Genomic DNA, 15,296 nt, shown 5'->3' with positions numbered 1-15,296 from the left:
TCTGGTTCCTATTCTATAGATAGTTACTTGTGAGTTCCATCTCACCATGGTTTTTCCCATTTGGGTTTCCACATCAAAATCTCATTTGTTATGGTGTTTGTGCTTTTGTGGGTGAATGCATTATTTTCTATTTGGTTTGCATGTGTGCTAACCGATTTGTTTGCTAAACTATTTTACTGGTTTACTGTTAGTCTCGTAAAATGTTTAAGTGCAAAGTTTTTTGGCATACTAATTCGCCCCCACTCTTAGTATTCATCAATTGGTATCAGAGCCTACCTTTCTATAAGTTTAACCACTTGGAAAGAGATATGGGGGAATACTCTATAAGGGAACTTACTCATCAGCTCACTCAGTTTGAGCAAGCCTATGATGATCTTATGGTCAAATACAAGGCATCTCAAGCAAAAAGGAGAGAACAAGTAGAAAAGATGATGGAGCTATCTGAAAATAGTTCTTCAGTTGAAGTAGACATGGAAGTCCTAATTGCAGAAGTAAATAAGTTGAATGAATCAAACTCCAACCTAAGAAAGGAATTGGAAGGATTGACTATCTGGATGTGTCAAGAGCTTGAGAACTGGAGGAAAACTGAAGATTTGGTGAAAGAAAGAGATCATGAGATCTCCAAGATGAAATAAGAGATCAGTACCCTAACTTCTCAACTCCATGCAAGCAAAGTTGAAAAGGAAGACATGCAAGGAGAACTGAACATTGCCATCTCTGAGAATGAAAACCTATTGGAAACAAATGCTACTATTTCCAAAGAACTCTCTGAGTCAAAGGAAATACTTGCTAAGTTCAACAAGAGTACTATCAAGCTAGAGAAAAAGCTTGAATCTGCCAAACCGATCAAGAATACCAATGGACTTGGTTATTCCGGTCATGAGGAAGTTGAGACCTCTGGTACAAATGTTGGAACATCAAAGAAACAATCAACTGTAGCGTCCTAAAATTGTGACACTTGCAATTTCGACTGCATTTCGGTCTTCACGATGGCGACGCAACACGCAACCTGAATGGAGACCCCGAAACTTGCTCATGACACCAAAAACTGCATTTTTCAAGTACCCTGGCCTGAACCTCCTTGCACCCTGATGTCCCGGGAGGTGGGACCAGAGCGCCCAGTGCCCTGGTCCCTCAGGACCAGGGCACCCAGCACCCTAGTCCCCAGGACCATGGCGCCCAGCGCCCTGGTCCCTGGGTCCTATTTTGGGCCCGGTCTCCTAAGGGGTCTTGGGTCTTTTTGTTTGCAATTTGGAAATTAACTTTCCTGGTCGGCCTAAGGTCAGGAAAATCAGTCTATCAGCCCTAAATGACAAGTATATAAACTACATTTTTCTCTCTCATTTGGACATAACACATACATGATGGAAAAAGCGTGGAAACTATACTCAAGCATTCAAGCATTCAAGCATTCCTTCAAGCAATTGATCATTTCAAGTCTCCATTCAAGGCTAAGTGTTGCATTCAAGACAAGGATTCAACCATTGAAGAGGAGATCACATACTACATGCTACATATAACATACAAACATACAACAAACAACAACATCTAAACCTTCGCACATAAGGATACAAACATCCTTAGAACAAGGTATTAGTACTTGTTTTACAGTCATTTACATTTACAGCTCTTGCTCATTTCTTGGTTAATTCCAAAACCGGGGTTTGACCTAAAGGCAAACCCCTAATCCCTAACCCCCCAATCATCTTCGCTTTTCTGTGTGTAGGTTGTAGGTACGTGGCTGAAATTGAAGATCTGGAATCCTTGTGCAGAGACGAACGGATCCCCCTTCGTTTTGCGGATTTTTCGAAGGACCGTGGCGCTGGGCGCCATCGTCCCGACAACTTTTGGTCAAATTTGCAGGACAGCGCCGTATCGACATTTTACTGCTAATTCCAGGTCCGCAGCTTCATACTGTATTCCTATCTCAGTTTATAAGCGAATCTTTGTCACTTTCTATGCATTCCTAGCTTAATTCTCCTATGCACATTCTTTACAAAAGAGGGTAGCCTTGCTGTCATAACCTTTGAAACTCATTTAGCATCCAATCTTGCATTGCGTGGGATTGGATCTTGTGGGTTTCAACCCCTCTTTTGAATGTAAAGTCTCCCCCCTAAGTGAAAACCATCAAATCCTAGCGAACCTCCCTTCTCTCTCCTTGGAGTTGGAAGAGGGGAGAGCAACTAGGGTTCGATCGCTATTTTTCCGCTTTACATTTTGGTGAACCCGACGTGAACATCCTTTCTGATTTTTCATGCTTAGATCTGAAAAAATTGATTACATTTCCATGTTTGATCTTTTGCAAAATTTTAGAGGTGATTGCATAAAAACCCTAAAATTTCTTTTTAGTAATTAAGCTTGTGAAATGTTTAATTGTTGATGCTTGTTTCAGATCTGCCCTTCTATTACAAATTATCAATTCATATCTATGCTTTAATTTTGAAAATTAAGTGGTTAAGTGTCAAAACCCTAATTTTTAAAACCCTCTTGATTCAACCTTTGTCCGACAATTTCACTGATCAAAACATCTCCAAATCAGCTGTAACTTTGGATTCCGCAATAAAATCACAATATCTTTCATCCTTGAAAATTTGGAAAAAAGTTGCGAGGACCGTGGCGCCGAGCGCCATCGTCCCCGACATTTTTTCCAAAATTTCGGGAGCGAGATCTTACTGTATTTTTCTGCTAAAATCCAGAATTTTGGCTGATTTTATCAATTTTAACACCTTCAAAATTACAGTCAAAGTTGGTCTTGTGATTTCTTGGATTAAGGCTTTTAAACATTCAAAAATCATTGAAACTGAAATTTTGTGTCAAAATTGTGTTCTTACTGTCCTAAATCTGAAAAGTGCGTTAACATTCATTAAAAATTTCAGTGCTTTATTCAAATTCTTGCATTTTGTGACTTTTGAAATTAAGTGCTTAATTACAACAACTTTGATTTCCGCTTTCAAAATTGAATTTTGCGTGAAATTGAGTCAATTTTTAAATTTCAAAATTTGCATTGCTTTTGACATTCCCTCTAAAATCATAAAATTCAAAATTTCAGTTTCCCTCTCTCTTTCAAAATTCAAATTTTGCATTTTTCGACAATCTTGATAGGGTTCAATTTTGAGATTGCAACTTTAATTTGGCCTATCTACAGATCGTAAAATCACTCAATTTTTTCAGATTGGCTTTAAAATCATCATACCTTTCATCCCTGCAAATTTTGAAAAAAGTTGCAAGGACCGTGTTGCACTCCGAGCGCCATGGTCCCGGACATTTTTTCCGAAATTTCGGGAGACTATCGTGATTGCATTTAACAACTTAAATCCAGAAGATTGGCTGATTTTATTGAAAATTGCTACCTCTAAAATCAAAATTTTCTCTCCTTCTCTAGTGCATGAGTTTTACAACAATAAGCCCTACTTACACTATTCCCGTTAGACGAAGCCGTAGAAATTAAGTCTTTCCGAGGTTTAACTACTGAGGAGATGGAACCTAATTTTAATAGCCTTTTTAACGAGGACATGGGTAATTCCTCTAATCCTCCTAATGATGAAGAAGCTCTCCATGAGGTTTCTGAAGAACAACTTTTGAAATTGGATAACCAATTTGACGATTTTCGACAATGGATGTCTCAAGAATACCTTGATAGTCAAGCTCTTCCTTTAATTGAGGGTCTAAAACGTATGCTTCAAAGTGATAAGAATGGTATTGATATTTTGCGTGGTATTTCACACATTGTGAATTCGAACGTGATGCCTATGAAGAGTTGTGCTGAAACTTTAGGTTATACACAACCTCCTACACAAGTCAATCATTCTATTCCTTTGATGACTTCTATTGCTAGCATACCTACCTTTACATCAAACATAATGGCTACTTCTACACAAGACATTCCTCCTGTGATCACTAGTCATGAGGGCAATCCTTCCTTTTCAATTAACCCTCTTCCTTCATTCAATCCGACTTCTTCATTCATTCCTTCAATGAGTGTTCCTATTACATCTCCGCAAATGAACATGACGCAAGGGGGCAATTCATTTAATCATTCCATTCCTCCTTGTAGTGTTCCTCCTGTCCAATCATCTCCTATGACTAATTATCATAGGGTCCCACCACCTTACTCTTTACCTTCTTTCAATAACATAACACCTCCATCTCAATCTAACACATCTAATATGAACTCTTCGACTGAAGCGACCATTAACAATCTTGCACAAACTGTCTCTTCTTTACAGCAACAAATTGCCTCTATGAATCAATCTAAGTTTAGTGTGCCCACATTTGATGTTGCGAGCCCACTTTCTCTTGACATTGTTCGAGCCATCCCTCCTAAACATATTGAAATCCCGCATTTGGAGCTTTATAATGGTAAAGGTGATCCTCTAACACATGTTAAGACTTTTCAAACAATATGTACTGATTTTGCTTATGACCAAAGGTTGCTTGCAAAACTATTCATGAGAACATTAAGAGACAAAGCCCTACAATGGTATTGCTCGTTGCCTTCCTATTCTATTACTTCTTTCGAACAACTTGCAAATGCTTTCATTCAACAATTTCAAAACAATATAAGTCCTAAAGTTACTTTGATTGATTTAATGCATTGTAAACAAGGTGTTAAAGAAAAAGTGACTGATTTCATTGGTAGATATAAGCATTTGTATGCTCAAATTTCTTTTCCAATGCCTGACAATGATATTCAAAGAATCTTTATTTCTAATTTACAAAAAGATATCCGAGACAAACTTTTGTTTTCTGAGTTTACTTCTTTCCAACAGTTGTGTGCAACTCTTCACAATTATCAACTGACTGTGAGTCAAATGGAACAATCACATCCTATGGCTCTGAGTGATAAGGGTGATAGCAGTCAACAACCATTTGGGAAGTTTAAACCGAACAGAGATTCCATCAAATTCAATGAAAACATCATCAACAACAATGTGAATGCAGCATCAGGTGTGCCTCCTATTTCTAAATTTTTCAAGAAAGAAAGAAAGTATACTCCTTTGAATGAATCACTGCATAGTATTATGAATAAGTTATTGGAACAAAATGTGCTTACTCTTCCTCCTATAAGACAAATTGATCTTGCAAAGATTACTTCACCTTATTTTGATAACAAAGTCTTTTGTCAATTTCATCATCAGCCTGGGCATGATACTGAAAGATGTTTTTCTTTAAAGGGTAAAATTCAAGATTTGATTGATAATAATACTATCTCTGTTTCTGGAGTGAATGATAAAGGCAATACATCTGTAGCTCCTCCTAATCAAAATCTTCAGATTTTCACTGATCCATTACCTTCTCATACCTCTAATGCGATTGAGACTAATGATTCCTCTCTTTCATCTGATGGTCTTGTGTCTATGACTCCAAATGTGATTAACTTTGTAGAGCAGCAAGAAAACCCTAAAGAACCTTCCATCACATTTGATTCCAATGAAACCATTAGGGCACCTGATGGTCCTTTATACATAGTTGCAAAAGTCAAAAATACACCTTGCCGTGGAGTGCTTATTGATCCTTCGTGCATGGTTAATGTTATTACTGAAGAGTTTCTTTTTACTTTGCAATTGAATCAAGTGATTTATGACAAAACAGATGTGATTGTGAAACTATTTGATGCATTTTCTTCTCCTGCAATTGGTTCTATTACATTGCCTATTGAGGTCTATAACAAATCCCTTGATGTGAACTTTGCTATTATTCCATCTTCCGAACAATTTCGTGTGAAGCTTGGCTATCCTTGGCTATCTTCCATGAAAGCTATTGCTTCTCCTATTCATAAGTGTTTGAAATTTCCCCATAATGGTGAAGTTGTTACTGTCAATCATAGCCTCTTTAAACCAGCTGAAAGAACCTCTAGTGTTCCTCTTGATTACTTTTGGCCTAAACAATTCCAATCCCTTCCTCCGCGAAGTGATCATCTTTTCAAATCTTATCAAAAGTGGAAAACAGATATGATCCTATCTTTAAGTAAACCTAGAACACCTAAACTTGACATTCCTATCATTCTTGAGAAGGAAGTTCTTCCTTTGAAAGATAAAACTAATGTCTTTCCTCAAGAAGATTCCCAACCCATCCCTATGGATGTGACTATGTCTATGTCTAATAAACTTCCTAAAAGTAGACCTATACCTCCTCGTCATGATGGACTTGGTCTCCTTCCTAAACCAAATATTCCTCCCTTATATGGAGCAGTTCCTCCTCCTTCCTTTTATAGAGAGAAGAGACCTTCTTCTTCTCCTATTATTCAACCTAAGAGACCACAACCTAAACACCCAAGTGATAAGGATGAGAACATTCCTCCTCCTCAATCTTCTTCACTTCCTACTAAGACTAGACGAAATCATTCTGCATGTGAACGCCGACGAAAGCGTCGTCTTAGGGCTCAAGCAGCTGCTTCTCAAACTTTGAAATCTCCAAAAACACCTTCAACAAGCATTATTCCATTTTCTCCTCAGCCGGACATTGAGCCTAAATCTCCTAAACATAAGATGCATGATGGTCTTGATCCTGTGCGAGTTAAAGATCCTATTTTTATAAATCTTGATGATGATATAGATGAAAATGTTATTCATGATGAAAATATTACTTCTCTTGCTTCTGATAGTGAATATGAACTTGTTGATGTTGATAACCATTTATCTAATGAATTTTCTAAAGCACTTATCCTAGCTCCTAGACAAGAACAATGTGGCTCAGAACATGAACATAGCCCTTGTTTGGATCTTGTGATAGCTCCATCTATTGTGTTGAATGTTCCTCCTCTAGCGTGTTCCCTGCCTTCCCAAAACATTGATCAGCAAGATCGGGGGGTAGATGACGTGCTAGACTAGTTACATTAGCATAGCAGATTCTCTCCTCCTCTCTTGTGTTACTTCTTCTATATGTTATTCTCATTCTTCTATTTGTTGTCCTTAGTGTTGTCTACTTGAGGATGATGCAAAGCATTGAGATCTCTCGATCTCTCTCATGTTGACTCAAAAGACACATGTGTTCCCTTCTTCTAGGTGACCTTCCTTGATTGGGGAATGAAGAACAATTATGCATACATACATATGATATATATACATGACTTATCATACAGCATACTGACCCCGAGGAAAGCGAAGTCACCTCGTGCTTTGTGTTTTGTGTCTATTATCCTTGGGCTTATCTCACACTTGGGGGCTAAATCCTTGCGATAACGTGCTCCTTTCCTTTCTCATTCTTATGTGTATCACTACGTTAAAACAATCACCCCCGGTGAGGCGTGTGCGATCGCTTTAACGTAGGGGGGCATACATCCCGTTCATATCTTTTCAAGATACTTGAAAATTTCTTGGCAAATTTAACCTTGCCTTGAAAATTTTTGATATCTTTCTTGCATGACTCATAGTGAGGGAACCTTACTACTGATAGTCATGGTTCTCCCTCGTGATCTTCCCTTTTACTTTGTCAATCGAAGTCGTAAGATCCTTAGTCCACTGGGGGCTTGGTGCGTCTTGCCTCCTTGACATGGTGAAAGTTTTTCAATGTTGTTTCCTTGTACTTTACCGGAAGTATGAGCATACATACTCCCGCTAAAGTGGGGGCTAAATGTAGTGTCCTAAAATTGTGACACTTGCAATTTCGACTGCATTTCGGTCTTCACGATGGTGACGCAACATGCAACCTGAATGGAGACCCCGAAACTTGCTCACGACACCAAAAACTGCATTTTTCAAGTACCCTGGCCTGAACCTCCTTGTACCCTGATGTCCCGGGAGGTGGGACCAGAGCGCCCAGCGCCCTGGTCCCTCAGGACTAGGGCACCCAGCGCCCTGGTCTCCAGGACCATGGCGCCCAGCGCCCTGGTCCCTGGGTCCTATTTTGGGCCCGGTCTCCTAAGGGGTCTCGGGTCTTTTTGTTTGCAATTTGGAAATTAACTTTCCTGGTCGGCCTAAGGTCGGGAAAATTAGTCTATCAGCCCTAAATGACAAGTATATAAACTACATTTTTCTCTCTCATTTGGACATAACACATACATGACGGAAAAAGCGTGGAAACTATACTCAAGCATTCAAGCATTCAAGCATTCCTTCAAGCAATTGATCATTTCAAGTCTCCATTCAAGGCTAAGTGTTGCATTCAAGACAAGGATTCAACCATTGAAGAGGAGATCACATACTACATGCTACATACAACATACAAACATACAACAAACAACAACATCTAAACCTTCGCACATAAGGATACAAACATCCTTAGAACAAGGTATTAGTACTTGTTTTACAGTCATTTACATTTACAACTCTTGCTCATTTCTTGGTTAATTCCAAAACCGGGGTTTGACCTAAAGGCAAACCCCTAATCCCTAACCCCCCAATCATCTTCGCTTTTCTGTGTGTAGGTTGCAGGTACGCAGCTGAAATTGAAGATCTGGAATCCTTGTGCAGAGACGAACGGATCCCCCTTCGTTTCGCGGATTTTTCAAAGGACCGTGGTGCCGGGCGCCATCATCCCGACAACTTTTGCTCAAATTTGCAGGACAGCACCGTATCGACATTTTACTGCTAATTCCAGGTCCGCAGCTTCATACTGTATTCCTATCTCAGTTTATAAGCGAATCTTTGTCACTTTCGATGCATTCCTAGCTTAATTCTCCTATGCACATTCTTTACAAAAGAGGGTAGCCTTGCTGTCATAACCTTTGAAACTCATTTAGCATCCAATCTTGCATTGCGTGGGATTGGATCTTGTGGGTTTCAACCCCTCTTTTGAATGTAAAGTCTCCCCCCTAAGTGAAAACCATCGAATCCTAGCGAACCTCCCTTCTCTCTCCTTGGAGTTGGAAGAGGGGAGAGCAACTAGGGTTCGATCATGATTTTTCCGCTTTACATCAACATCAAAGGATATAGGTAAGCAAAAGTTTAAACCTATTTGCTTCAATTGTCTTAAAGAAGGACATACTGCAAATGTGTGTAGGAGTAAGGCTTACAACAATTTTCCTTATTTCCTAAATGATAAGCCTAGATCCTATAGATTCAATGGTAACTGTTATGCATGCAACAAGTATGGGCATAGAGCATCTGAATGTAGGTCAGTTATGAAAAACATTGATAGATATCCTCAGAGGACCCAAGGAGTTGGTCCTGAACCTTTTGTGAATCGGAATCACAACCGATTTAATGCCTTCAATCATCAACAAAGAAGCGGTGGCTATCAAGCGGCAACCAGATGGAGAACAAACTGTATGGTCTGTCATGGTCATGGTCATAGTGTTGCAACATGCAGAAGGAAGAATGGAAACATGAACAATGGACCTTGGAGAGCACCTGAATTGGTATGCTATCACTGCAACAAACCAGGTCACATTGCCAGATTCTGTAGATCAAGAAAGGACATATCTGATGATATACCAGTCACTCCGAAAGGAAACATTGATGTTGACATTGTTCAAGCAAACATGAACAAAACCTAGAAGAAGAAACCAGCGGTGTTACAAGAGGAACCGGTTTCTGCACCTAGTGTGGAAATCACGGAACCAACAAACTAAGCTTCAGAAAAGCTTAGGGGGAGCAAACAGCAAAATGTTTCGAACCCCCAGTTTACATCGATAAAAGACCTTAACTGGTATGTGATACCTATCATTTGGTAGAAGACCAAAAATGGAAAAAAGGCAAATTAGGGTTTACACCCTAATGGAGGAGCATTAATGATGGTAGGTGAGGAATATGCTTAAAAGAATTTTTCAAATCATTTCTCACTATTAGTTTTTGAGTGAAGAAAAGTTTTTCAAAGAGCAGAGCGATGAAAAGGTGATTTGAGCTGAGATTTTGAGAAATTGAGAAACCGTGAAGGAGATTCAAATTCAAACTGCAAACGGTCAAGTGGAGAACACAAAGCGGTGATTTGGCAACCAACGGAGTGTGAAGTGAAGGAGAATCTGCAAGCCCTAAATTCACGTGTTTCAAAAGGTATTTCTCGAGTTCTTAAAATTTCTATCATGGCTTCCACATCTCATACCAGTTCTAGTGCATCTATCGAGTCTGCAAGTTTTATTCAACGAAAGTCTAAGTATAATGCCCTATCACAAAATCTAGCTGGTGTGATAGTAGAAGAAGGAATTTTTGACTACAAAGATTGCAAGATTGAAGACCTAGGGTCTCTAGCTATCCACTCCCAGCTAGGTTTATTTTGTGGAAAGGATAAGAAGATCAAACCGGAGAATAATATTTTGGAGAAGAAGAAGCTCCACAATACTGTTTACTTCCTGGTGGATTTCACAGAGGATCATATAAGGATAATTCTGAGCAGAGTCCATTGTGACAAGATGTACCTAGAGAGAACACATGATATCATGTCGTAGGCAATTCATGTAGTCACTGGTTTCTACAACATAGGGGAAGTGCCAGCCCTAAGGATGGTAAGCAAAACTAAAATGTCCAAGCTCACCGATTCAATGAGCGACTCATGAGGCATGACAGTCAATTCTATCAAGGATGATCTGGTTAAGTATGCCTGCATGGTGATAGGCTACCAGACATTCTCTGCTAGCAGAATTAACTCTATATCTACTGTAGTGGTAAATGCCGCTTATCAGATGATAAAGGAGGATGCATCATTTGACCTGTGCACCAATATGCAGAGACAACTCCTGTTGAGTCTGAAGTTGATCAAACAGGATAATGCACTAAGGTTCAAGTTTGGACAACTACTGGTTGGGTTGTTCTTCTATTTCCAAGGCTACTTTCTAGGAGTAGGAGATGTCCAGTGGTCTGCTGACCAATCAGTGACCAAGCAAATCAAGGAAAGCATTCAAGCAATTGGAACTGGTTACCCTAATGTTCTGAACAAGTATTTTGATGAGTTCAGACAGAAAATGAGTGAAAGAATGAGGATATCAGGTGACATCGTCAAGAAATATGAAGATGATATCTATTTCACCATCCAAGTTGATAATTGCATAATGGAGGCTATTGAGCCCAGACAGGAAGAAGTGGAGCCAAAGGGTTACACTAGTCGAGGAACCCTCTTTAAAGAAAGGAAAAGAACCTGTAGTGAAGAAGGCAAAGGTAGTGCCTGCAACATCAGCACCGGTTACTAATGCAACTCCAAAAGTGACCAAGCGGTCACCAGCCAAAAAGAAACTGGAAGTGGTACCTGCAAAAGTCTTTGAAAGGAAAAGGAAGACTAAGTCAAATGAACCGGACTCTGAAGAGACTGTGTCTGAGGAGATGCCCAAGAAGGCCAGATAGACAAAGAAAAAGACAAAGAATGAATCGACATCATCTACACCGGTAAATATTGATATCTCCTCCTATAAACCTTTGACACATTGTCAAAGAACAATAAAGAATATTAGGAGAAAATTGCTACATGATTTAATTGAGTATTTTGATGACTTTAATGATGATGAAAAGGAGGCGGTTGAAAAGGAAATAATTTAGTATTTCTGTGTTAATGACCGGTCGCCTTCATAAATTAGATCTGAAACACCAGATTCTTTGTATAAGTCCTTAGACAATAAATGGCGCATTGCCATAGACCAGGAACAAGAAATAAGAGAAAAAAATTTTACTGAACATTTTCCTGATGTATCAAATTTGGAATTGTTCGATGTAATGAACAAATACAAAGGTCTTTTCTTCATGAGAAAAAGAAGACTCCTGTTACTAGAAGGAAAGGGTAAGGAAGTGCTCAAGGATACACACACTCATGCTCTAGAAGCTCTGAAGATGCATCGAGTGGCTGAAGCCAACTGACAAGCTGAGAAAGAACCGGTTATATCCAAACCAGATGAAGTACTTGATGATGAAGGAAATCTGGTTGATGAACCGGTCGACACTATTGATGTCGATGCCCTAGACGTAGAAGATGTTACTCAAGAAACACCATCTGAGGGAACAAGACAAGAACAATAGGCTGAACAGGTTGATAAGCAAGCCGAGGACAGACAGGAAGTGACAAAAAAATAGGCCGAGTAGAAGAAAAAGGATGAAGAAGAGAAGAAGAAAAAAAATGAAGAAGAGAAGAAGAAAAAGGATGAAGAAGAGAAGAAGAAGAAAGATGAAGAGGAGAAGAAGAAGAAGGATGAAGAAGAGAAAAAGAAGCAAGAAGATGAAAAGAAAAAGAAAGAAGAGGAAGATAAGGAACAGGAGAAAAAGAAGGAAGTAGAGAGGAAGAAGAAGGAAGAGGAAGATAAGGAATAGGAGAAGAAGAAGGAAGCAGAAAAGAAAAAGGCTGAGGAAGACAAAGTAGAGGAAAAGAGGAGAGAAGCAGAGAAAAAGAAGAAGTAAGAGGAAGAGAAAGAAGAGGAGAAGTGGAAGGAAGCAGAAAAGAAAAAGGTTGAGGAAGACAAAGAAGAGGAGAAGAGGAGAGAAATGGAGAAGAAAAAAGCAGAATAGGATAAGGAGAGAGAAGCGGCAAAGAAAACCCAGATGGAGACTCTGAAGGCAACCGGTAGTCAAGCAAAACTAGTTGACCTGACTAGTCCTATCGATCTCCAGTCTGCAAGTGAAATGGAGCTGATGTAGAGCATCAAAGCTGCCCAAGAATGGCTTGAAAACATACGGAGGAAGAAGGAGCAGGATGTAATTCAAACGGTTGTGGACATTCTTACCGGTTTGATACCCAATACTAACCTTCCCAACACTAAATCATCACTGGCAAAACTAAAGCTCCTATGCACAATAGTGGATGATCAGGTGCAGAGCCTAGAAGAGGCAGCATAGGTAAATGTCAAGAAGGAGCATCAAAAAGCTCTTAATATAACTCTAGTGAAGAAGTTGAATGAGCTCTGGTCTGAACTGAAGAAAGAACAAAAGGATATAAGGGACGCTCTAGATGAGGGGAATCTTCTACTCAACAAGATCTACCAACCCCATCTATTCTATGATGATGTGCTAGCTCAGAAGCAAAAGCTTCAAACAGACTTGCAGTCCTACATGAGCACATTCAAGCCACCTTATGATTCATTTACAACTTATAGGCAAACCATTCACCAATTTCACATCCAATTAGAAAAAATGGAGCAAGAGATCAACACCCAGTCTAGAGATTTGCAGGAGCTACAACTGGTTCTACTTCCATGATTGCAAATTCTTCAGAAGTGCTACCTAAACCTAGATGCCTTAACAATGACATAGGAGATGAGCACAATCGATGCCATGGAAGAATAGGTCTCCCAGATGCAAATAGAGAAAGAAGTAGCCACCTCCCTACTTGAGTCCTGGTCTTTATCGATGAAACAATTCTTGCAGGACTTTAAATATGTTTTTGACAAGTATTATTCCTTATTGTCATAAAATTTTATTATTTTAATATCTAATGAAAATAGGGTTGTTCAGCTGTACTTTGTCATTATTGGCAAAGGGGGAGAAGAATTCTATTTGTGAGAAGTATCTGGTAATCAAAATTTTGATATATGCTCTGAATATCTCAATGTTTATACTCTTTATGCAAAATTGTTATACATTGTATTGCCAAAGGGATAGTGTATATGCTTAGGGGGAGCAATTTTGCTAATGGCATGATTTTGTTGTAAAACACTTAGATGTCAAAATTTTATATTCCTAAGTGTTGCCATCAATGCCAAAGGGGGAGATTGTTGGAATTTTTGATGTTTATGTTGTGATTGTCATTGATGGACACACACTTGCATTGAGATCCCCTTTATATGTATGAGTTAGAGAACAACCGATATTTGTTCCAACTAGTATGTTGTATTATAGTCTTTAGCCTATTGGTGTTTTTGCAGAATGTGTTTCCCGGTCTGAAGCGGCATGTTGACCCCAAGCGGTTCGTAGATCCCAAGCAGTACGAGGGACTAAAGTGGCATAACACATTTTTACCAGTCTTCATTTTTGTCAAACCGGCAACTGGCATTTTGTATGAACCGGTAATACTCTATGATGAGTTACCAACTGACATTTTGTGATGAGTTACCATCCACCGATTGTTTGACGGTGCTAACACTTTAACGGTGTTTTTTGTGTCGTGTTACCAAGTATGTCTAGGTTCATTGAACCTAGGAAATTGTAATGTAATCCTATTGGACCGACATGGAATCAGATTCCTTTATAAGGACATCATGTCTAGGGTTTTAGGTTGTTGATGTGGTTGTAGCAAAAGTTTATGTTGTTGCTAGGGTTTAAGGTGGTTGAGGAGTTGGAGAGAATATGAATGTGTAGAAAACTGAAGTAATGCTGGAGTGCATTAAGAATGAGCTATCAAGGATCTAATCGAGCAGTCTGTGCTACTAGCTAGATCAAACACTTGTTGATTACTCACATCTTTCACAAGTCTATAGCCCTTAACTGGGTAGGCCCAAAAGCCTTTTGTAAATCCTCTAACAAGGTGGTTCACATCTGTGGATCTAAAATCCTCTAGCAAGGTAGTCTTTAATCGGACTTATCTCCTAACAGAGATTGAGATTCCTAACAGGATTTGTTCTAGTAAAGAACATTGTAAGACCTTAACTGGTCTGACCTTAACCAGTCTGACCTTAACCGACCTGGTTCCTATTCTGTAGATAGTTACTTGTGAGTTCCATCTCACCGTGGTTTTTCCCATTTGGGTTTCCACGTCAAAATCTCATTTGTTATGGTGTTTGTGCTTTTGTGGGTGAATGCATTATTTGCTATTTGGTTTGCATGTGTGCTAACTAGTTTGTCTGCTAGACTATTTTACCGGTTTACTGTTAGTCTTGTAAAGTGTTTAAGTGCAAAGATTTTTGGCATACTAATTCACCCCCCCACTCTTAGTATTCATCAAAAGTAATATTTTTGTTACAAAAATATTGCCTCCCATAACACAGGTGTTAAGACCTACCCATAAACAGTAAGTGTCCATACCATCGAGTCAGATTCTGACCAAGAGGATGAGCAACCTATGAAACATCAACCACTTGGAGTAGAGAAATAATGAAATGAGTCTAAAGATACATAGGATGAAAGGTTGGTCTTAACTCTGCAGGACCAAGAAGATCTCCCAAAAGAGATAGCCACCAAACAAGGTATAGATGAAATTGATAAAGATGGCAATACGTTAGAAGAAGAAATCAATGATAAGTTAGGAGAGTTACATAAGCACCAAGAGTTGAATGTTAATATTGCTCTCCAATCTATCCTGGCCCGTCAAATTGCTTCACCCAAAGACCCTAAGCATACAGAAGAAGAGGAGAAAGATGAAGCAGAGGAGTAGTTAGATGTGCACGTAGTGACAGCTGAAATCATGCTCCATGAAGGTGAAAAAGATAAGAATGTGCCACAATGGTTAAAATTCACCTTCAAGAAAAAGTAAAGGAAATTAGTGCTACCAAAAGTTACACTACAATAGGC

Source organism: Cryptomeria japonica, chromosome 8 (assembly GCF_030272615.1).
Source record: "Cryptomeria japonica chromosome 8, Sugi_1.0, whole genome shotgun sequence".
Classification (NCBI taxonomy): Eukaryota; Viridiplantae; Streptophyta; class Pinopsida; order Cupressales; family Cupressaceae; genus Cryptomeria; species Cryptomeria japonica.
Note: the sequence above shows the minus strand (reverse complement) of the source record.